Genomic DNA, 23,259 nt, shown 5'->3' with positions numbered 1-23,259 from the left:
AATTAGATTCACACACAGTAAAAAGCACAAAGTTTCACACACAGTGAAGATGAAATGCATATATATTTGCATTTATACATACATAAGTAAATAAATTCATACTGTCTTAATATCCAGGCCCAGTTGTCTGAAATGTCCACAGTGTCATGGGAAAATATCTCATTGCACATTGAAGCTCCAAATAGCATCTGGTGTATAACTGCATTTACATTAACTTTCAGCAGAAAGAAGACCCTGGCTGACCCTTGCTCCTTACCTTCCCATGTGTTTCATATGCTGATTATTCATAGACTTGGGGAATGGGATGGCTTCTAGGAATGATCCTGAAATATTCAGTATTTGAGCAAAAATCTATTGACCAACATGTTTCCAAACTTTAAAGCCTGGGCTAATGCTTTCCTATCGATTTGATAGTCAGAGATGATGCTGTCCTTTGATAAGGGCTGTTCTCATGAAGTAGCAGACTAGGTACAGCCCAGCAGTGCTCAACAAGACTCATTGAAAGCACAGCCTGCAGATCGAAAAGCAATTAGCATTCTGGATTGTGATAATTACCCACAGTATGGAGGCTTCTCTAAGACAGAGCTTCTACCGTGTCTAGTAATAGGATTCCTTAAACGGTGATATATTTTTATAGACACACCACCATCCTCATTTCAACCTTGTCACTTATATTGGATAGGGAAATAAACATCCTTCACACATTTTTTTCTTTCCTGAAGTATGGCTCCCTGCTGTTCTGACAATTTGCAATGTCACCTGAATGTTACCTTGAATCATGATTTAATCGGCCGGGGCAAAGCAACATCTCATTTGTTTCTGCTGTTTCTTTGCCTTGCAATGCAATGATTGCCAAGACACAAAAACTTAAATGGAGCTCTGATTAAAACTGAATGTGGAAAAAGATGGAGCAGTTGTGTGTCTGGCATAGTTTGCCCCTTATTACAAAAGGTCAGGGTGACTCAAATTTTTGTTTACTTGGCTAAAAACAATCCTGGAACATAGCATAAGCCACATGACAATTTATTTCACTCAACAAAAATCAATTCCTTCTGAATAATCAGTCCTTAACATGTTGGTCTACATATGCTTTTATCATTAATTGGAAATTATGTAAGATAAAAAAGATATGCTAGGTTGTTTTAATATTTAGGTGTACTTCTTGAATAATATTGAAAGTATTTTATAATTCTATTGCTTCATCAAAGATAGCATCTTAAGAGCTAGATTCAGGACTTATTATTATAAATAAACAGTGAAGACTAGAAGGCTTGCTCTTCTCCAGGAAAATTTTAGGCTCATAAAATGTCTTACGGGTTAATCCTGTGTGTTTATTATTATGCTTTCTTCTACTTTAGTTCAGATCTCTGTGAACATTTACAAATGACATTTGCTAATTGAATTTTCAAGCTGCTTGGTAGCTCACATTGGGGCAGTTATCTATACATTCAATTCCTTGTCAATTCAAATTAAATAACATGTAGAGAACATGCATATAGCAAAAATGCATCAAATAATTAATAAAATGGAAATACTACTTTTTAAATATGTGTTTTCTTCTGCACTTTTATGTATCTGATCTTCTCCCTAGTGATTGGAGGGTAGTAGATGAGTACTGTTTTACTAGGAATAAAAAGAAAAAAAAAAAAAACCTTTTCATGTTTTTGCCAGTATTTAGAATCAAAGATTTTCCAAGAGGAAATATTTTATTTTAGACACTTTTAGCTCCCATTTTGTATATCAAGAGCCAAAGATGGTGGCCTAGATCATAGTGTTTTTATTATTTTAGGTATTTTTATTATTTTATGTTTTAAAAGTAGTGGGACATCCACTCCATCCAGACTGAGGGATTTTGGGAAGAAAATGGTGGGAACATGTAGGGAAGATCAGAAAATTAAGTCTTGTTAGAATATGAAACAATAGTAGGTAAATACAGATGGAAAAGGGTCATTTGTCTCAGTTTCTGTTTGGGATAATGGGAGAAGATAACCTTGTGGGGTGTTCCATTAACAACCTCAAGCTACAGAGGGTGACAGAGTTAGCACTTCTCAACCACTCAGCAATTGTACTATAAAGGAATTCAGCTGTCCCTGCCTGCCCTGTGGGGAGATGGAGGGTGGGTGTCTAGGGCTGGAAGGCAAGCTGATCAGAAGAAGGTTTGCAAAGGTGAGAGACGTGGAGAGCAGTACTATGGTTCTTTAGCTGAAATCTGGAAGATCCTCAGCCTGGCCTGAGGATAGGTAGATTATCGCTGCTGGGTATCAGGTGGAGGTAAATGAACAGGGGCACCACTGGGCCTTCCTCAAACCAAAGAACAAACTTTGTATTGCAGAAGCTCATGCATTAGTAGTAGACCCCAGTAAGATGACAACTCACCAAATAGACATCAGCCACAGCGCATCAAATAACAAGACGTCAATTTTGTCCTCGAATGCATTTATCCTCGCGCTAGTCATAGTCTTAAAATTAGGATCGCTAATAATATAGTCAGTGATCAGCATCTAAGCACCTGCTGTCCTGTGCTTATATAATATTTAATATTGCAATCCTATCTATTTTGTTTTTCTGTATTTGGCTGAGCCTTCTGAGTAACACATTCTTTTTTTAGATGTGTTAATAGTTGTAATCAGGCTAATGTCAAGTCCTGCTGGCCTGGGAGCTCTCTGTTCTTGAAGGGGTTGCTGAGCTATTCTCGGCTCCATTATGAGTTTACCTAAAACTTTCACTGTCGGGGGATAACCTTTCCACTGTATTTTCAAGTCAGCCTTTTGAAGTTTAGATTTACTTTTGAGTTATTTGTAAAATATACTAGAAAATAATCATTATACTTTCCCTATTTTTCATATACTTAAACCTTTAAAGAATTATCTTCAAGAATTTTTTTAAAATCCCAAAATTTTTAAGAAAATTTTTTTTCCAGGAAGCTGTTTAAAAATTTCAAAAGAATTGCAAATTTTGACATTAATGAACGAGCGGCTCAGTAAAAGTTGTCAACATTTGTCACAAAGGGATAAATGTTAGTAAAATTGTAGAATTGATGGGACTACATTGTATGATTTTTTGTTTGGATAGTTTTATTTTAATAATTAGTTTTTGCATTAGGGGTCACAAAGTTGAATTTTGTTTGGCTTACGGTATTAGTGCAGTGAAAAGAGAAATTATTGACAAATTCTCAAAAATAGGATAATTTACCAACATTTTAAAAACTTGAGATTTCACAGAAGAGTCAGGGGTTCTACTTCTTAAGCTCTGAGTTGGATTACTCACCATATGGTAAAACAGTTGCAGTTGAGTAGCATTAAGAGGAAAAATAAATATTTCTTCTCTGTTGTCATTCACTGTTAAAAGTGCAAAAGTAAGAGCAAATATAGAGAGCCATACATTTTAAGTGAAAAATGAAAGAGTATATCTCTTAGTCTAAATAGAGAATATTCCTATGTTATTTACACTAATTTGTTAAAGCAAGATATTTTGTGACATCATTGCCAGCCACGTTCCCTCATCTATACTACCTAACCTGCTTCTGCAAGGCATTTCAGTGTGTGATTCTTGCCATAAATCATTTGCTTTACCATGTGTGATCTCACTGACTGGCTTGCAAGCTTGTGGTGCTAAGTGGTTATAAAGATCTACCCTGTCAAGGTCAACACCTTGATGGAGATGCATCAAGGTGATGTGACAGTAGGCCATTGCCCTCAATGGTAACTTTGGTGAAGTGTCACTACAGAAGTTTAGTGATGCCATTACCAACATGAATGGCAGAGTAGCTGATTGTGAAACAATGAGTTTGTGATTTATTAAATATGATATCTTCTTGAACGTACGTATCCTTGAAGCTTGCAACTACTAATGTCATTGAAATTTTAAGTGATTGATCTAAGCCTTGACTAATCTGAAATTTTGTGGCCAAAATTACCTAGTAAGCCATGCTTTCTAAGTAGCTTAGATCTTATCTTCAGCACCAAATAAAAGAATAACTGAAAGAGAGAAATATAGTAAACCTAAGCCATGGGAATCACCCGTATGACTGAATTTTTGTTATTTGTTTTAAGAAAAATCCATAAATTCCTCAAATAAAATTTTTTTTTTTGAAATTCACATGTTCTAGGTAAAAGGAATATTTCCAGTGAAAAACAGATTCAAATGAAAGTTTAAAAATATACATTTTTATGAAAGTACATGGAAAATACATGCCATTATGGCAATTCTATTTGGTGAACTAGAAAATAAAATGCATTGTCAAAGAATAATTGATTTTAAATAATCAAGCTGCATTTTTCAAAAAACATTATACAAAAGAATAATTTAATCTCTTGTGTTTATAAATTTAACTCTTGTCAGGAAAGCTCTGTTTAGTGTTGGGAATATGTATTGAAGGTGGTTTTCCCTTTTTATATAAAATTGAATCTTCCTTTGTCCCTTTCATATAAAATTTCCAGACAGCTAAACACATGATCTTATTTCACATGCTTAATTATCCATGTTGTTTTTATCTTTGTACAGTAAGTGTGTTTAACCCACCATTTGCAAATGTTTTATTTGACAGACAATTGAAAGTATATATCAGGTTTCATTAACATACATACAAATATATTTTCTGTGATATTCCTTGACATAAGTAATTAAGTAAGCACAGTTTTCTTCCACTACAACTTTTAATTCTGGGGAATCATCATTAGCTGTAATCTGATTAATAGTTTGTAGACAAAATATAATCCAGTTCTTTAAATGGACCTTCATGTTTTTATTGTTCTAAGCTATAAACACTTAAATAATATAACACTGTAATGGATATTAGAGGTTATTTTCTTCAGTCACTTTATTTCTTGGCATAAAAAGCACACACGCAAAAACAGAAGCCATAGAGAGATTGAGAGACATAATAAAGATGTTAATATAGCAGTATTGGAACTGAAATTTATCAACTCCATGTGGCACGAAAAACTTGCAAGAGAGAAGCCTTTCACACTTGTGATTGATAAATTAACAATTTCACCATTAAAAATACCCCCTGATTGACTTAAGATTAAGGCTCATGACTTTCATATAATGTGTATTTCCTGATTCTTTTTCTGAAATCCAGTGACCCAGGAAGTGCTCCATTCAGTGTTACTTAGTATTTCTTCCCTGCCCTCCCCTTCCCTTCCCTCCCCTCACCTCCCCTCTCCTCCCCTCCCCTCCTTTCCCTTCCCTTCCCTTCCTTTCCCTCCCCTCCCTTCCCTTCCCTTCCCTTCCCTTCCCTTCCCTTCCCTTCCCTTCCCTTCCCTTCCCTTCCCTTGCTTCCCTTTTGTTTTCTTTTTTCTTTTTAAAGCTTATACTCTGTGGCTAACATCTCCCCTTTCCTTCCACCCCCCCCCCCCCACCAAGCCCCTGGAAACAACTATTATATTCTCTGTTTCTATGAGATTAGCTTTTTAGATTCCACATATAAGTGGTATCATACAGTATCTGTCTTTCTGTCTCTGAATTATTTCACTTAGCATAATGCCTGTAAGGTCCATCCATGTTGTCACAAATGGCAGGATTCCCTTCTTTCTCATGGCTGAAAAATATTCCAGTGGGATATATACATCCCACAACTTCATTATCCATTTACCCATTGAAGGGTATTATTTTATCTCTATATCTTGGCTATTGTGAACCAAGCTGCATTAAACACGGGACTGAAGCTATCTCTTCAAAATGCTGATTTCATTTCCTTTGGATATATACACAGTAGTGGGTTTGCTGAGCATCTTTAGAACAATTGTTTGGAATTCTTTGTCAGGTAATTTTTGGCTCTCCATTTTTGGGGGGCCAGCTATTGGAAGTTTCTTGTATTCCTTTTGTGGAGTCATGTTTCCCTGACTCTTCCTGATCCCTGTAGGCTTGCATAGGTGTCTGCACATTTGAAGAGGCAGAAACCTCTCCAAACCTTATGGACTGACTTTGCTATGGGAAGACTGTTACCTGCATGGGGCAGGGGAAGTGCTGGAGTGTGCCATTACCCTGGGTCTACTGGTGCAGGGCACCAAGTGTGGGCCCATGTGCCGGCATACAACCCAGGGTGGCATGATGTCTCTTCAGCTCAGGCTGCTGGGTTCCGCAGTGTCAGCAAATGTGTGGTCCTTGATAAGCGCTGAGGAGCATCCATCGTGGCTGTGGGGTTCTCAGAAGCACCTCCAAGGGCAGCAGCTAGGAACAAGGGCAGGTATTGGTGGCGGCCAGAGCTGGTCCTGTGCACACGTGTGATTGCAGGGCCCAGCTACAGGTGTCTGAGTAGTGGCAGGTGCTACGTACAGACACACACATAGTGGTGTACCAGGGCAGACAGCAAGGGCCTGGGCCAGCTCTGGGGACCTTTGTAGCTATGGGGGCGCTGGTTGCCCAAGTATGTTACTGTGGCTGCTGGGTCTTGCCATAGTCTCATGGCAGTGGGTGCAGATGACAGGGGTCAGACCAAAGTCAGGTATGTACACAGGTGGAATAGTTAGCTACATGTGAGCACAATGGTGCAGGCCTGTGACTGAAGATAAAGTCTGATCTGAGCCTACAAGCCGTGGCGGGGCCTGACTGTCAGGCATGTTCTCCATCAACCAAAAAAGGAAAATATCAAAAGGCTGCAAATAAGAAAAGAGTTTACAGTTTTGAGTTTTTAATATTCCTCTTTCAATAAGGATGGAACAACTAGGCAGATTAACAGGGAAACAGGAGGCTATAACAACACTAATAAACCAACTAAACCAAACAGACATCTACAGAACACTCCACTCAGCAAAAGCAGAGTACATATTCTTTTCAAGTGCACAGGGAACATTCTCCATGATAAATCGTATGTGAGGCCATAAAAAAAGCCTCAATAAAATCAGAAGCATTGAAATCATACGAAGTATATTCCCCAACCTCTACAAAATTAGAAGTCTTTATCAGGAGGAAACTTATAAATATATGGAAATTAAACAACATACTCTTAAATGCCAGTGGATCAAATAAGAAATTAAAATGCAAATTTGAAAATATTTAAAGATGAATGAAAATGAAAAAGTTATAGCAAAATTTACATGATGTAACAAAAGCAGTTCTCTGATGGAAATTTATAGCTCTAAATAACGGTATTAAAAAAAAGAAGAGATGTCTAAAGTTAACATTATAAAAGAATATTTCAGGTTCAGCCTGAGAGAAAATTCATAGCAGCAAAAAGGCGTACTTAAGTATTACCACAGAGAGGCAAGGCAAGGGAGAATCTGAAAGAGAGTTTGAGAGATGTGTATGCAGAATGAGAATGTCTAACACATATCTAGCAAAAGGCTAGGAAGCCATGGAGTGTGAAAGAGGGAATCCTACTTAAGGGATACCAACTGAGATTTTTCCAGAATTGATGAAGGACATGATGTCTTTCCCCAGATTGAGGCAGCATGATTCCAAAACTGTTGCATCCTACAGTCCTAGACGAGTGAGTGACTGGCACTTAGCAGACACTCAATAAACATTTGTTGAATAAATCTAAACACATTCAGGTAAAACTACGAAGAATGAAATATAAAGAAGAGATTTGAAAATGTAACATTCATTCAGATTTCCTAAGAAATAGCAATTAAATGACAACAGAATTTTCAACAACAAAAATTGAAGCTAGACAACTGCCTAGAAAGAAGGCTGGAAGAAAATAATTCTCAGCTTAGAACTGTACACACAACTAACCATAGATCAAACCTGAGGGAAAAATAAAAATATTATTAAATAAACAAGAGCAGAGAACTTAACATTAACAGACTTTCACTGAAGTTGTTGTATTTTTTTTTAAGTGATAGCTTTCAGAAAGTACGCATAGATCCTATTGTGATATCAGAAATGGTAAAAAAGGGTGGTGAATCTAAAGTGTTAACAATAAACAAATATTTGATGCTGGATATTTGGGGGTTAGAAAAGATGTAATTAAAATACAGACAATGTCATTTTAGAAGAAAAATGTCTCAGAAGGCATGAAATATTAATAATATTTTATATTGCTCACAAGGAGAACAGAGATCTATTTTTATGGAATTTGATCAGTCAAATGTACACGTAAAATTGTTAACTAAGAAACTGAACATTTAAAATAGAATGTGCAATTTCAAACTGATAAAGAGTAAAAGAGAAATGGAAAACCAAAAGTAATTGATAATCTCAATCAAAATAAGAAAAGTTCAACACTGTAATAATATAACTATACGAAATACAGGTTTTATGCACATATCATGGGACATTTGAAAGGTCAAAGATATTTCAATGGCTTGATTATTTTAATTATGTATCCTTGTTCTAAGTCCAGGTATGGAACTAAATCAAAAAGGAACTGAATTTAGCAATAAATTATGTCAGGCATTAGTAACTAGATTTTTTATTTGCTATAGACACTGAATACCTATGGCTATTGTTCAGTTACCTATTTTTCAATATTTCTTGAGGGCTGGTTTTTCACCTTCACTTCAGTGAAGAAATATACATTGATTCTGACTCTTTCAAAGATGAATTGCAATTCGTATCTGATGATACATTGACCCCCTGCAAAGAATTCATTAAGCAGATGATACCGAGAAACTTAGGTATAATTTAGTTCACATCATTCCAATTTGACACAGCCTATTTAAAACCATGACCCATTTAAAGATGATTGAGAAACATGTAACAGAGCCATTCACTTTCCTTATTTGTTCTCTAAAGAATTTAGAATGACACAGAAAAAAAAGTGTGCAATTTTTCAATGGCCCTGAAAATTTCCATTGAAGATGACAAAGCCTAATCAAAAGAAATTCCTTTAATGAATGTGACTGTAATGGAGACGATATTTTCTCAGAAGCTGGTGAATGTTACTGTCTTCATGATTTGTGCTCTGATTTTAATAAATTGTTCTAGACTTCACAAACTTTATGAAATATACTCTCAAGCAAAATATTTTATAATTAAGAAACAAAATATCATGGCCCATATTATCTGTATAATAAACAAAACAGTGTTTTGGGGGTTATGTTCTAATTTCCTAGATATTTTGAAATTGAATTATTTGCTCACAATATTTTCTTTTCTGCTATTAAGCAAAGCTGCAATGTGAAAAATTTTAGATTCTGAGAAATTGTTTTTAGTTTTCCTTAGGTAATAAGGTCATATCTTAATTTTTCTCATATTTAACTGGAACTCTTTTGGTACTGCTGAACTTTTAAAATTCTTTTGGATATACACTGCTGGTAAATGCAGTACAATGACAGTAGAAGGTTAAAAATAAATGAAATGAAAGGAGAAACAATATTGTTCTGGCTTAATTTCCACTTAAAGAAAAGAAGAATGACTAGTCCCAGAAGCTCCTAATAGCTCCTTATAGGTTCTAACATAATATTTTGGTATGCTTGTTCACCAAATCTGCTTAGAGACCAAAAGGCATTTTCATACTCTTTTGCTCTAGTAGTTAATGTTTCAAAAGATAACTTATTAACCCAATGCTATGATTGTTATTTTACTATCCTGTTGTTGGAATCTGTTTTTGAAGTAGGTTATGCAGCGTATATTCACAGGCATATAACTTAATGCTCACCAATAGCAGAAACTTTAAATATAGCATAAGCATAGGCACATTTTATTAGGAAGGAGTGTGATCTACTACAAATTGACTTAACATACCTTCAAGGAAAAGGAGTTTCTCTCATATAGTAAGTCCAGAGAAAGACAGCATAGAACTGGGGTAGGGTCTCCATGACAACATCAAAATACCAGAATAACTGGAACAGAGGTTATCTAGGGATATAAGTAAAATGTTCCAGCCCTTATAGGAGACTGAATAACATAGACCAAAATTCTCATTAGCTTTGAGAAAAAATAAAAGTCATTCACATGTATTAATTCTGATAATAATTTGTAAAATTATCAATAACTACAAATACTTCAATTATTGAAAGGGAAAATATTTAAAAAGAAAGGGCTTTTGAATAAAGAAATAAACAAACATAAGCAAATCATAAATCAAAAAAGACCATAGCTTTTCCTTCTGAGACACTATGGTTTAGAAAGTGTTCCCTGGTTACAAGTAACAGAAACTGATAGTTGGAAACAGGATTGTTCTGAGGACCAACATGAGGAATCAAAAAGGTGAAGATAATTAGGGCAAATTCATATGAATCACAATGGCTGAAACACAGAATATGAGAGAAACAGGGATGAGCTGAATTTGATGGTGTGGTAAAGAGTGCTAACAATCCTCGAATATCCATTTTCTGCTTCTTCCTTATAGAGAATTTCCCAGCTGTTAGCTAGACTTTCCATTTACACACTCTATTTCATTGTTTTCATTTCATTTACTATCAGTTGCAGACTAAGTTTGGGTCAATGGAATGTGAAAGGAGAGATGGACAGTTTCAGATTGTCCATGGACAATTTCGGATTGTCCTTAAACCCAAACTTGTTGGCCCTAGAATTCCTTTTCTTCACTTTTCACAGTCTGGAATAGGAACATCTCTCTGAAACTTGCTTGAATCATACAGATAACGGAAAACTTTGAGAAATATTTGGACAGAATAATGAAAGGGACCAAGTTCCCTTAAAAAGGACTAGACCAGAACCTAGTGATATATACTTCTATCTTTTCAACTACTGTTTGCTTTTTTGTTTTGGGGGTCTATTTAATACAGTATCATAGACTCTACCATAATTATTACAAGCAATTCTTACAAGCCTTGGGCTAGACTTTGCAAAGTATAAAGAGATAACCAGAGAAGTAATAATATCAGGTTTTTATTTTAGAAAGATCTCTCTGGCTACAGAGTGGGGATCCAATTAAATTGAATGGTTTACAAAGGAAATTGGTTTGCTAATACAGGCAAGGTAGGTTTAGAACTCTACTGAGTAGGGTAGATATGATTTACATAGAAAAGAAACAGTGGAAGAGGAAAAGGTTTGGGAGGGAAAAACATTAAGGTTTTGAGGTCTGTGGGAAATCTATATTTTCCAGTATCATCATGGAAATACAGGTGTGGAGTCTACAATGTTGGAAAGATTGTTAGAAAGATGGTTGAACTAATAAAAATAGAGTTGTGTGTATTCTAGCTATGATTTATTCTAATAGCTTAAAATAGAACTTCAAATGGTACAAATTGGAAAATAAAATTCAGTGGTTTTGCTTTGTTTTGTTTTAGAAATGTCACTATTAAATAACATTAGAAATGACCTGCATTATGTAATTCAGTGGCATAAATATACCAGTTTTTGTTTTTGTTTTATTAAGGATGCTCAGAAAATGATGAGTTAAGGGAAGTCATAAAACACTGTCAACTTTAATAACACTATTATTTTATACCATAATCCAAATTCTATCATTCAAAAGATCATCTTCAGATTAGAATTCTGTGTACATAAGGAAAAAAATTAAAAATACATTAGGTCAATGTTGAGGGTGAAAATAATAAAACAAATATATGATTGCAGCTACTCCTATTCTTTTTGTGCCCAGCTTACAAGTACATGTGTACAATGTGTATAGATAGAGAAATTTCAAAGGAATGTGATCACTCTTTTATGTTAGTATGACAAGCTTCTATTTGCATATGTACAGAAATCCATATTCTAATCTGTGATTTACTAGAAACTAGGATTGTCACCAGTGTTTCAAAAATAGAGTGAAAGCATATATGTGCTAAACAGAATTTTTGTTTAGGTGAATCTTTAAAATATTTATATGTTTTGTTCTTGCTCTGGTAAATGTTGAAGAGTGAGAGATGCATTATTCATTTCCCATCTGAAAATTCTAGTGGAGCCTCTGAGTTGTGAGATATGGACCATCGCCCAGGGCAGAGTTGGAATGGGGAATATGAGGTGTTTGTATTTCAGTGATATCCTGAAGAAGAACCATGCGTGTTTAGGCTAATCAAGGGAAAGAGGTTCAAGGGTTTGAAGGAGATAGAGCTGGAATAATTCAAGAGAGAAATATTGAAGTTAGTTGAAGATAGGGAGGGTTTGATGGAAAATCAAGGGTAGAAGTTTGCAACCAGTTTGAGAGTTTGAATGTCTTGATAGGCTGAACTATCTGTCATGGCCAAGGGAAAAAAAAAATCCAGCATTGACGAGGTTGAACCCACTTGTCTTTCAACATATCACTCACATGTCAACGATGAAATCTCAGTAATCATCATAATGGAATGGAAAATATTGTTCCCCTTTCCCAATTTTCTTGTGCCATGTTAGAAAAGGAAACTGACCTCAAAATGTAATAAGTGGGATACTATAACTCTGGATTGGAAGGCCAACAAAATATATCTAAATCAAAATATTAATATTTTGGCACACAAAAAATACATAAATAAAAACATTTATTGTAGCCCTTTCAAGTGTGAGCCTTATTCTTTTAAACTTGAAATTGGAATTTTTAAAGATGGGCGTATATATCATATTCCCAAATAATCAAAAGCTGCTTGTACAATTTGATTACAGTATACCTAGAGGTATAATTATTAAAAATGCGAAGATAATTTCTTATTCATGGTTTATCAGAGACATTTGAACAGAGTTGTAAAACTGAAATACACTTTTCCTACTGTAGAAGATTTTGTATTTGCAGCAACTGGAGTAAGTACCAGAATTCATTCTATTCCAGGGTCCCTCATGCAGCAGTAGGGCTGTGTTCACATAGAAGGAATTTTAATCTGAGTTTAGATGTCTATAGTTCTTTTTTTTTTGATTTTTTGAAGGATAGTTGATTTACAATGTTGTGTTAATTACTGCTGTACTGCTAAGTGATTCAGTTATACATATATATATATATATATATATATATATATATATTCTTTTTTTTTAATGTTCTTTTCCATTATGGCTTATCATAGGATATTGAATATAGTTCTCTGTGCTATACAGTAGCACCTTGTTGTTTATGCATTCTATATATAAAAGCTTACATATGCTAACCCCAACCTCCCACTCTATCCCTCCCCCACTCTCCTCTCCCTTGGCAACCACCAGTCTGTTCTCTATGTCTGTGATTCTGTTTCTGTTTCATAGATAGGTTCGTTTGTGTCATATTTTAGATTCCACATATAAGTGAAATCATATGGTATTTGTTTTCCTCTTTCTGACTTACTTCACTTAGTATGATAATCTCCAGTTGCATCTATGTTGCTGCAAATGGCATTATTTCATTCTTTTTTATGGCTGAGTAGTATTCCATTGTATATATGTACCATATCTTCTTTATCCATTCATCTGCCTATGGACATTTAGATTGTTTCCACGTCTTGGCTATTGTGACTAGGGCTGCTATGAACATAGGGCTGCATGTATCTTTTAGATGTCTATAGTTCTTTAATGATTCCTGCCATTTTATAAATCTCTCTTTACAGGTTGGAAACAAACAAAATTTTTTCCAAATCAGATCTGAGAAATAGTATGTTTCACAGTATTCACAACTTCCTTTGGGGGAGAATTTTGCATTCCTGATAAAATGTCTAAGCAATTTTGTGATAAATTTAATGGTATGAAGAAGACTTCTGGGAATCTAGTACCCAACAAACCCAAGTAACTGTCAACCATATGTATTATTATTTTATTCAAACATATTTTCCCCTTGTTTTTAATCTAACAGTCATTATCTAAAGTTTCTCTTTTGTAAACATCCTTACGAAAAAAGAATCTTGTAATTGACTTCTAGAGTTATCTTTTCGGCAACATGTTTGTAATAAAACTTTGACACTGTTTTTAATTATCCAAAATTTGTTGGTTTTGTTTCATTTGTAACAAATGCAGCATTCACTACAGTTTCAATGAACTGTGACTAAAACTGGAACATGGTGCAACCAGGAAAGAAATATTTGGAAACTTATATACAAATAACTACACTTTCCACTGAGATGATTATGTTGCATTACCTGATTTCTCTAGTGAATTGTGCTACTTCCTAAAAATATTTTAAAAGCATTATATAAAATAATATAAACTGAACTTATGTTAAAATGAGAATATTTAAAATATTTTGGGGGATGTGGCGCTATGTTCTATCTGATACTGTAGTTTTATTGTTTTTAAATGTTAAATAACTGCATGTCAATTTCTTTTTAAATATATATTTTAAAAAATTATGATCATATAGCTTAATCCTAGAATAAAGACCCCAGATTCTTAAACATTTAGTATCTGTAATAAATAGATGGAAATATTCATTTCAGTAGAGGAAGTGCATCACGAATAGTTATGGTAAAGCTGGACCATTAGGGTGAACCTTGGGATTTTGCTGTTGTTATTGTTTGGGAAGGAAGAATTTGGCTATGTTTTCTTGGTCTTTTAGATATAAGTCCTGTTGTTATTTTTGCCTACAGGGTAGCATTTTTCTTAAATACCAAATGACTTTAAATAATTAATCACTTATTATTTTAAAAAAATAAAAGCAAGAAAACAAACACCCTCTCAGATTTATAAAAAGAGACCTTCATAACTGCTGCATCAGAAATTATAGCTTAGAAAAACATCTTGGTAGCTGTATCCTTCCAAAATATTTTATTAAATTCTCCAAAGATTTTAATTATCTCTCTCCATAACTTAAGAAAAACTGCGTAAATGTTTAGCTTCAAGATGCCTAAAGACAGAGCTATATATGGACTCACATTTATTTGAGTGAAAGAAAATGAAGCTGTCATTTTGAAACCGACAGAATATCGTCTCTTAAACGATGATATTCAAACATAGATTTTTGGTATTTTGAATTTCTTTATATAACCCTAATTTGTTTGTAGGATGAAATACCCATTGTCTTTCCTTTTAGGGTGGGAATAGTCAGAAAAATTGTATAGTATAACTTGGATCCTCCTTTTTCCCTAAGAAGTGTGATGTATGCTCTTGACTGAGAATGGATTAGAAGAAAGCCTTCAACATGTTTTCCCAGATTGTTTTAGTTTTGTTTGGTTTTGTTGTTAATATCCTTTTCAGTTAGGTTTTTTTTTAAAATTTTCCTTCCAATTGGGAAATTGATTCACAGTTGTAGGCATTCATTGTAATAAAGTACCCAAGATGAGAAAGGGTTATTTAAATTATCATAGGTACCTAGCCAAACTTGTCTCTTGTTATTATTCTTTTATAAAAAGAGTTGTTAGAAAAAACACTTCTCTTTATGAAAGTTTTGACTATACCTGAAATGTTGGTGAAAGGAGTTGAAGGAAGAATTTTCTCCCTTTGTGTCCAAAAGAAAAAGAAAAGGGTTATGCTGTATATAAACAAATGAGAGGTAGAAAAATTGCACAGTGCTAATTACATATTTTTTTCTTTGATTGTAATTTACTTTATCAGTGTTGAATTTCAGGAGATCTCAATAAAAACAGAAAGCTGTATGTAAAATAACATCTACTTAGTATGGAAAACCATTTTGGTCACTGTTTTATTTCTAAAATCAATGTGTATATGTAACATTAAAAATGCTTAAAAATGAAAATAAGCCAGTTTTTAAAAATATGAATGAATATATCTTTCCTTGGAATTTATCACAATATATCGAATAGGAGAAAATTACAGTTTTCTATGTGGATTCTTTTATAAAACTCAACGCTGTATGTGCTGCCACCTTTTAAAAGTTTATGATTGAAAAGAAAAAGTTAAAGACCTCTTCACAGCTTTGATAAAAATTGCTTTATAAAAGTCTGGCCATAAGGAGATATAAATATCATAAAGAGAGTAAGTCAAATGGTACATTATATAAATAGAACCAACAACATCATACATTTATAGGATACTGCAAATCATCTGGATTTTAGCTCTCAGAGACAATAATCGTTTCAATGTTTCAACTCAGTATTATTCAGTAAAGTAGTTTTGTTGTATTTTTATAATATGTTCCCTCCTGTATACTTGTCAGTTTCATTCAATATTTTCAATGACAGAGTTCGTGCATCCATCTACAGAAGAAAATCATGGTTAAAAATATTTCAGGGATATGACATAAAGGTCATAACATTTCAGTCATTAACATTATTCCCCGATTATTTTCTAGATTAGATATTTAACACTTTTAAAAATGACTCTGAGTTGAAACTTTTTAAAATTATGAATTTTCTATAGTTTGCAATTTATGCAGCTGTGTTAAAACACATCTATTCCTTTGTGTCACTACAATTACCTATAGTTGTTTGTCCCTACTATTAAATGATCATTACTAGGATCATAAATTCAGACTAATCTTGGAATGACCAAAAGCTTATGACAGACAGATCGGCTCTGGGAACTTACAGTCCTGTGATAGAAATATAAGTATAATGAACTTGAATTTAATTAAACACTGGCCAGAAAATACAGCATGAAAAAACCTCCACATTGGTTGGATAGAATTTTATAAGTATTGTGTTTCAATGTAATCATTTTAAATGTTTTACGGGTCCATTAAAACTGTCTATTTTGTCTTTACAAGTTACAAAAGTCACACACAATGGTCAGTAATTTTCTAGATTCTTTTTTAATAAATTTATTTATTTATTTATTTATTTTTGGCTGTGTTGGGTCTTCGTTTCTGTGCCAGGGCTTTCTCTAGTTGCGGCAAGCGGGGGCCACTCTTCATCATGGTGCGCGGGCCTCTCACTGTCGCAGCCTCTCCTGTTGCGGAGCACAGGCTCCAGACGCGCAGGCTCAGTAGTTGTGGCTCACGGGCCCAGTTGCTCCACGGCATGTGGGATCCTCCCAGACCAGGGCTCGAACCCGTGTCCCCTGCATTGGCAGGCAGACTCTCAACCACTGCTCCACCAGGGAAGCCCAAGATGGCATTTCTTGATTTGGATGCTGGTTGCACAGAAAGTTTAATTCATGAAATTCATTCATGTAATTCACGTATACGTTTATGATTTATACACATTTTAGCATACATATTACTGTTCTCAAAAGGTTTTGCTTAAATAAAAAAGGAAGACTTCAATATGAATTAAGGTCTAAGTGATCATATTTGATGATATTACTGGATCCACAGACCATGGATATATTTCCATTAATGGAGCAATAGTCTCCACCCTGTTCAACCTGTTGCAGTGGTTTGGGTTCAGATTTACAATTCATCTCACAGCACAAAACAGGCATCACCCTGTTTTAAGGTGGCTTAGTTTCAAGAACTAAGAAAGAATTCATGACAGGCAACAGTGTAGCATGCAAAGCAACAGCATAACTTAACTTTCGAGACTCGGAGGCACAAATTCCCATTGCCCTAATTTAGCAGTTCAACATGTGGTCATGATGATAATGGTTGAATGTTTACCCACATTTATCAGTGATGACTTGCCAATTTTAAGCTGGTCATATAGCCTGAGACACCAGTTCACCTGGTAACTGTCTTTTAATTTGATCAGACTTTTTCTTCCTCTTAAGGTGCACTGTTGGAACATGGCCAGTTTCCTTGAAAATAGCTCCCTCTTGTGTTCCTATCTAAGTTAACAAGTCTTATCATACCCAAGGTGAGCCTCCAGAAAAATCCTTTCCATGTCCAGTCCATACCAAATCCAGTTTCCAAAGCCCTAAGAACATCTTACTACATTGGGGCAAGTGATAGCTGAGTCATCAAAGTGCTGAGTACTTGTGGTAATGGTGAAATTCAAGTAAATTATATGCACCCTCAACAAATATGTCATCTGGGCAATTGTTAGCTGATCATATTCAGAGATGTGTTTCAAGGTGCATTTCAATCAATATGCAAAAATGACTTTGCATAAATATCTTTTCTGAAGTTTCAGAAACAAATTATCACTGATCTTTAACTGTTAACATCACCAACATTCATCATTTCGGACGTTATGCTGTTTCAATAGCCACTTTTATAATGATCCCTCCATACTCATATGTGGTCTAAGAACAAAGCAGAATCTGATAGAGGAGCAGGCAGTAAAAATCCCTTTGCTTTGTACCCATGCAGTTGTCTAAAAAAATGCCATCCTGGTTCACGGCCACATGGTGCACCAGCTGCTCTCTGCCAGGCATAAAGCATACAGTCTAGTCCTAAGGTAGTATTTCTTTTAAGATTATAAAAGAAACTATATGATAACACAACCAAGGAAATGCTACAGATGTGATAAATTCAACTGCTGTTAATCAGGATATTCAACAAGAAATACTGGCTGATGTCTTTTCTTCAAACGATTCAAGTTGTTTTGGGGTAAATCTTAGGATTTGGCTTCAGTTACATTCTCCTTTTCAGTGGAAAAGACATCTTGGGCTTCTTCCAACTTTGAACATAAGTCAGCACTACATCAAACAGAAATGGCCAAGAAAATCATTATCTTGCTTTGGGAAGCTAAGTTAGATATGGAGTGATAATTTCCTTTTCTGGTTTCCTTATCCATCTATAAACTTCCTTTCAATCAATCACAGTTTCTTCCTACCTCCACCCCGGTGTACCATCTGTTAACCTAGATTTTGTATCCCTGATAGTGATAATGAAAACCCACAGGGATAGCCTTAGCATAGCTTGCATTGTACATATTTCCAGGAAGAAGGAATAGATTTAGAATAGATTTAGAATTACAAAAAGGCAATGTGGAATAGTACAAAGAGTTTCCATATACTCCACACCCAGATTCTCGTATTAATGTCTTACATTAGAATAGTCCATGTGTTACCATTAATTAACTAATATTGATATATTATTAACTAAAATTCAGTATTTATTCAGATTGACTTAGTTTTTACTTAATTACCTTTTTCAATTCCAAGAGCCCATCCAAGATACCATATTGAATTTGTAGTCCTGTCTCCCTAGGATCCTCTCGGTTATAATGGTGACAAAGACTTTCACTGTTTTCCTTGACCTTAACAGTTTTCAAGAAAGCTGGTCAGGTATTTTGTGGAGTGGTCCTCAATTTGGATTTGTTGATGTTTTTCTCATTATAGACTGCAGTTGTGGGTCTTACAGAGGAAAACCACAGAAGTAAATCATCATTGTTTATCACATTATATCAAAGGTATGTATCATAAACATGGCTTATTACCACTGATGTTAACGTGGAGTTTGTCAGGTTTCTCCACTGTTAAATTAATCTTTTTGCCCCCCTCCATACTTTTCATACTATACTCTTTGGAATAAAGTCATTTTCCCAGTCTACACTTAAGGAGTTATGCTTCACCTCCTTGAGAGTGAAGAATTTACACAAATTATTTGGAAATTTTCTATATGGAAAATTTTTTATTGTACCCCATTTATTTATTTATTGAATCATTTATTTATAACACTTAGGACACCTGGGTATATATATTTTATATTAAAGTTTATAATGCAATACTATTTTATTTTGTGGCTCAAAATTTCTGGTTTTAATTATTTGGAACTCTTTTGGTTGGCTTCTCTGTCCCTTTGACATACTGCCATCATTGTTTCTTTTTCGCTTATAAGTACTTCCTTACTTTGGCAATGAAAGATGCTCCAAACTCATTTATTTTCTGCCCCAGTCCTAGAGTCAGCCATTTCTCCAAGGACACTGACTGATTTCTTTTATTGGCGAATGGTACTAGAAACTGGTATCTTCTGCTAAGTGTGCTCATTGATCCTGGGGTGTCACTGCTTCTAGGTTTTCTCAGCCAGCAGGGCGCAGGAGTACATGTATAGGTACTAACCTGTACACATATACACTCCCTCTCTCTCTCGATCTGCACATGGGTATGGATCGTTGCGGTCCATTTTTTAATACCTTGTTAGAGTTTTTTTTTTCTTTTAATTTTTGTCTATGTTCCTGACTACTGTTGTTCTGAGGGTTTTTTTTTTTTTTTTTCTTGTAATGTCATTATTGACAGATTACTGAGTCAGAGTGGAGAAAGTGCCTTAGACAAGACACTGTATAAAGTGTTCTCTGAATGGGATTCTTACTCTAGGAGTGCTGATATGTGTATGAGCATGGCTGGCCTGAAGGATGTGAGTTCTTGACTGCAACTCCTCCTAGAAACTGCAATGTACTGGTGTGGGAAGGGCAAATTATCTTCCTCCCTTGGCCTTGTGAAGACCATCAGGCAAAATCTTATAATTGCCTATGGTCACATCTGAAAGAGCTAGGATTTGGGGCTAGAACCAGAACTGAAGAGTTGAGGAACTCTAACCCTTGATCCTTTAGGACCTGAGTGAGTAATGTAGGCTACCCATCATGTACTCAAATGACTGCAACATTAAGAGGCTGTGAGAATAACTGGTTAATCTGTCTGAGGCAACAGCAAACCAAGATTATAGTAGAAATTATTCCAAACAGGATGACAGGCTGCCTAGAGAAGTGAACATAGCCAAGAGCCTCAGTCGTTACCAAACCAGGAAAAGATGTCCCATAGGCCAATAAGTTCTTTTCTAGAAGACCCAGGAGGTCTTGTGTTCAAGCCTCTTATGGACTGTCGTACTTTGTCAGTTTCATTGATCCAGATGTAACACTATGAGTTGGCAATGGAACATATTGTTCCAGAACCATTTGTAGAAAATGTTAGGGAATTATCATCCAGTTTCTCACCATTAAGTATCTCATCATTAAGTGATGGTAAATATCTCAATATTAAGTATCTTACCATTAAGTATCTAAAGTCTCAGATCCAGTTATTCCCTAAATTTAGTCATCGTACTGGATCCTCTATTACGCCATATTAATTAACCATCCTCAGCTAGTAATATGTGTATACTGTCACAGTTTTAAATTCTTCTTTGACTTTTTTCTCTGAGAAGAACGGACATGTGGACACAGGGCGGGAAGGGGAGTGTGGGATGAATTGGGAGTTCAGGTTTGACATAAATACACTACCATGTGTAAAGTAGATAGCTAGTGGGAACCTGCTGTATAGCACAGGGAACTCAGCGCGGTGCTCTGTGATGACCTAGATGGGTTGGATGTGGGGGGGTGGGGAGGGAAGTCCAAGAAGGAAGGGATATAGGTATACATATAGCCGATTCACTTTATTGTGTAGCAGAAACTAACACAACATTGTAAAGCAATTTTACTCCAGTAATAAAAAAAAGGAAAGAAATACATCAACCTATTATTTCTATAATGAATCCATTTTATTTTAATAGTGATGAAATTGAAATTTGGTTTCTGGATTCAATATGCTTGCAAATTCAGATACCCTGCATGAATGGGAGGATGGTGATGTACAGTAGTATAAAAAAGTGAATTTTACTTCGTTTCCTTTCAAAGTTAGAATAAAATAGGAAGCATTCACCAAGTTTGTGTGAGAATATCGATTCCTTTAGACTGTGGGACTTCCTGATTAACTTTTATCATGTCTGATACTGTGTAGGGTAAAATGCATGAATTTATTCTAACCACAATAATCAATAGTTACTCTTATGAGCCATTTAATTTTTCACAGGGCACTCAAGACAGATGTATTGCAACTTGGTGGGGATTAGTGCCCTTTCTTTCAACATTTCTTATTTAAAGCTGATATTTCTTGTCCTTGTAAAATGTGATACTACTTAATATTCACTATAAAGTAAGGTTTTGGGAAGTTTTAAGTATTCTCATGTAGTATGACCAATTAAAACCGGGCAAAGGGGACACTTGCCCAAAATCCAACCATAGGTAATAAATGTCAAAGCCCTCTGCACCTCAGTCCTATCCCAATCATGCATTTATGAATGAGTGATGACACTATAAGGTCTACTTTTCTTTCTTGTTTTCCACTTTGTTATTTCACTATAGTCTCAGTGTCCTCCACTACAGCATCACTTCACCCACCAAGATCTACATTTGGCTTACTGATAACCCCCTCACATTCTCCATCAGGTATTGCAGTACATTGTGCACTGGTTGGCAATTATCATTATCCTCGGGTTCATTTAGACAACAGCAAATGCAGCAAATGGTCCCTGATCTCCTGCTGGGTAATAGGCAAAAAGTTTCTAGACCTCAACTCAATCATCTTTCTTCCCACTGCCATAAGAAATTGAATACATTTAATACCCTGCTCTAATACCCGTTTCCCAGTTCTATCCACCGTCATTGGATTTATATTGTTTTACCACAATTGCCCTTGTAAGTTTATCAATGACTTCCGTATACTTATTTTTCAGTCCTCATATTTCTTTGTTTTTAACATCTTTATTGGAGTATAACTGCTTTACAATGGTGTGTTAGTTTCTGCTTTATAACAAAGTGAATCAGTTATACATATACACATATCCCCATATCTCTTCCCTCTTGCGACTCTCTCCCTCCCACTCTCCCTATCCCACCCCTCTATTCACCTCATATTTCTTGATTTCAGTCGATCTCTCATTCTTCTTTAAAACTCTGTGTCCATGGACTTTACAGCAGAACACGTCCCTATTTTTTTTTTCCTTACAATCTGAATACTTTCTGGATCTTCTGTTTAGATTTCTGTGCCCTCCGCCTTATTTTTAAATGCAGAATATTCTTATCCCTCTAGTCTACACTGTCTTACAGTCTTTTCTTATAACTCTATATTCTCTTGATAATTATGTCGGGGACTCAGCAAACTTTACTCAGTAAAGGACCAGAGAGTAAATATGACCAGAGAGTGAATATGGCTTTGTGGATCATCTGGTCTTTGTCATAATTACTTAGTTCTGAATTGTAGTGTGAAAGTAGCATAGACAATGTGTAAACCAATGGTGTAGCAATTAAAAAGCAGCATTTAATTTACAAAAATAGGTAGTTTGGCCCTTGGACCATACTTTACTGGCCACTGATCTTGTTCAGTCTTGTGAATTTTATTTGTCTCTGTACTATTACAATATATGTACTTTCTAGCCAAGAACACTTTTGTTACCGGTAGAGTTTTTGTTTAACCCATTATTTGATATCCCCATTTGGCTGCATCACAGAATCTCAAATTCAGGATTTCAAACTATAGTCATAATTTTCTATTTCAAAAATTTCTTTCATCTCAGAAAATGCCAATATTATCTTAAATCATTCTTTCAAGACAGAAAATTATGAGCTACATTTGACTTCTTCCTTGTCATAATCTCTTACATCAAATCAGTTTTAAACTTGTGTCAATTATTTTACCTAATTATAATATAAATATGCACCTAGATAGTTATCCAAGGGAAAAGAAATCATAGCTATCCAAGAGAAAATAAAACATATGCCCAGATCAAGAACTACACATTAATATTCATAGCAGCATTATTCATGGTAGCCAAAACTTGGAAACAATCAACTAACTACTCATCATTTGGTAAACTGACATACTAATTGTATGTATACTATACATATCCCATAGTGGGTTAATCAGAAAACAAACAAAATTTGGATCCATACTTAAAACAGACTATGTGGAAAACATTTAAATACAATAGACTATGTATAAATTACA

At 34.9% G+C, this 23,259-nt stretch overlaps 1 long non-coding RNA gene across 9 annotated transcripts in view; it reads left to right on the top strand.

Moving 5' to 3' along the window:
- LOC309654084 overlaps positions 1–23,259 on the top strand; it is a 75,092-nt gene that overhangs the window by 1,723 nt on the left and 50,110 nt on the right. For all 9 annotated transcript variants that reach the window (XR_014259815.1, XR_014259816.1, XR_014259817.1 and 6 more), the window contains exon 2: positions 18,841–18,911. This is a non-coding gene — a long non-coding RNA (uncharacterized lncRNA). The remainder of the gene's footprint in view (positions 1–18,840; positions 18,912–23,259) is intronic.

The sequence above is a fragment of the Balaenoptera physalus genome, assembly GCF_965194825.1.
Source record: "Balaenoptera physalus genome assembly, contig: HAP1_SCAFFOLD_1923, whole genome shotgun sequence".
Classification (NCBI taxonomy): Eukaryota; Metazoa; Chordata; class Mammalia; order Artiodactyla; family Balaenopteridae; genus Balaenoptera; species Balaenoptera physalus.
Note: the sequence above shows the minus strand (reverse complement) of the source record. Positions and strands in the feature narration are given on the sequence as shown.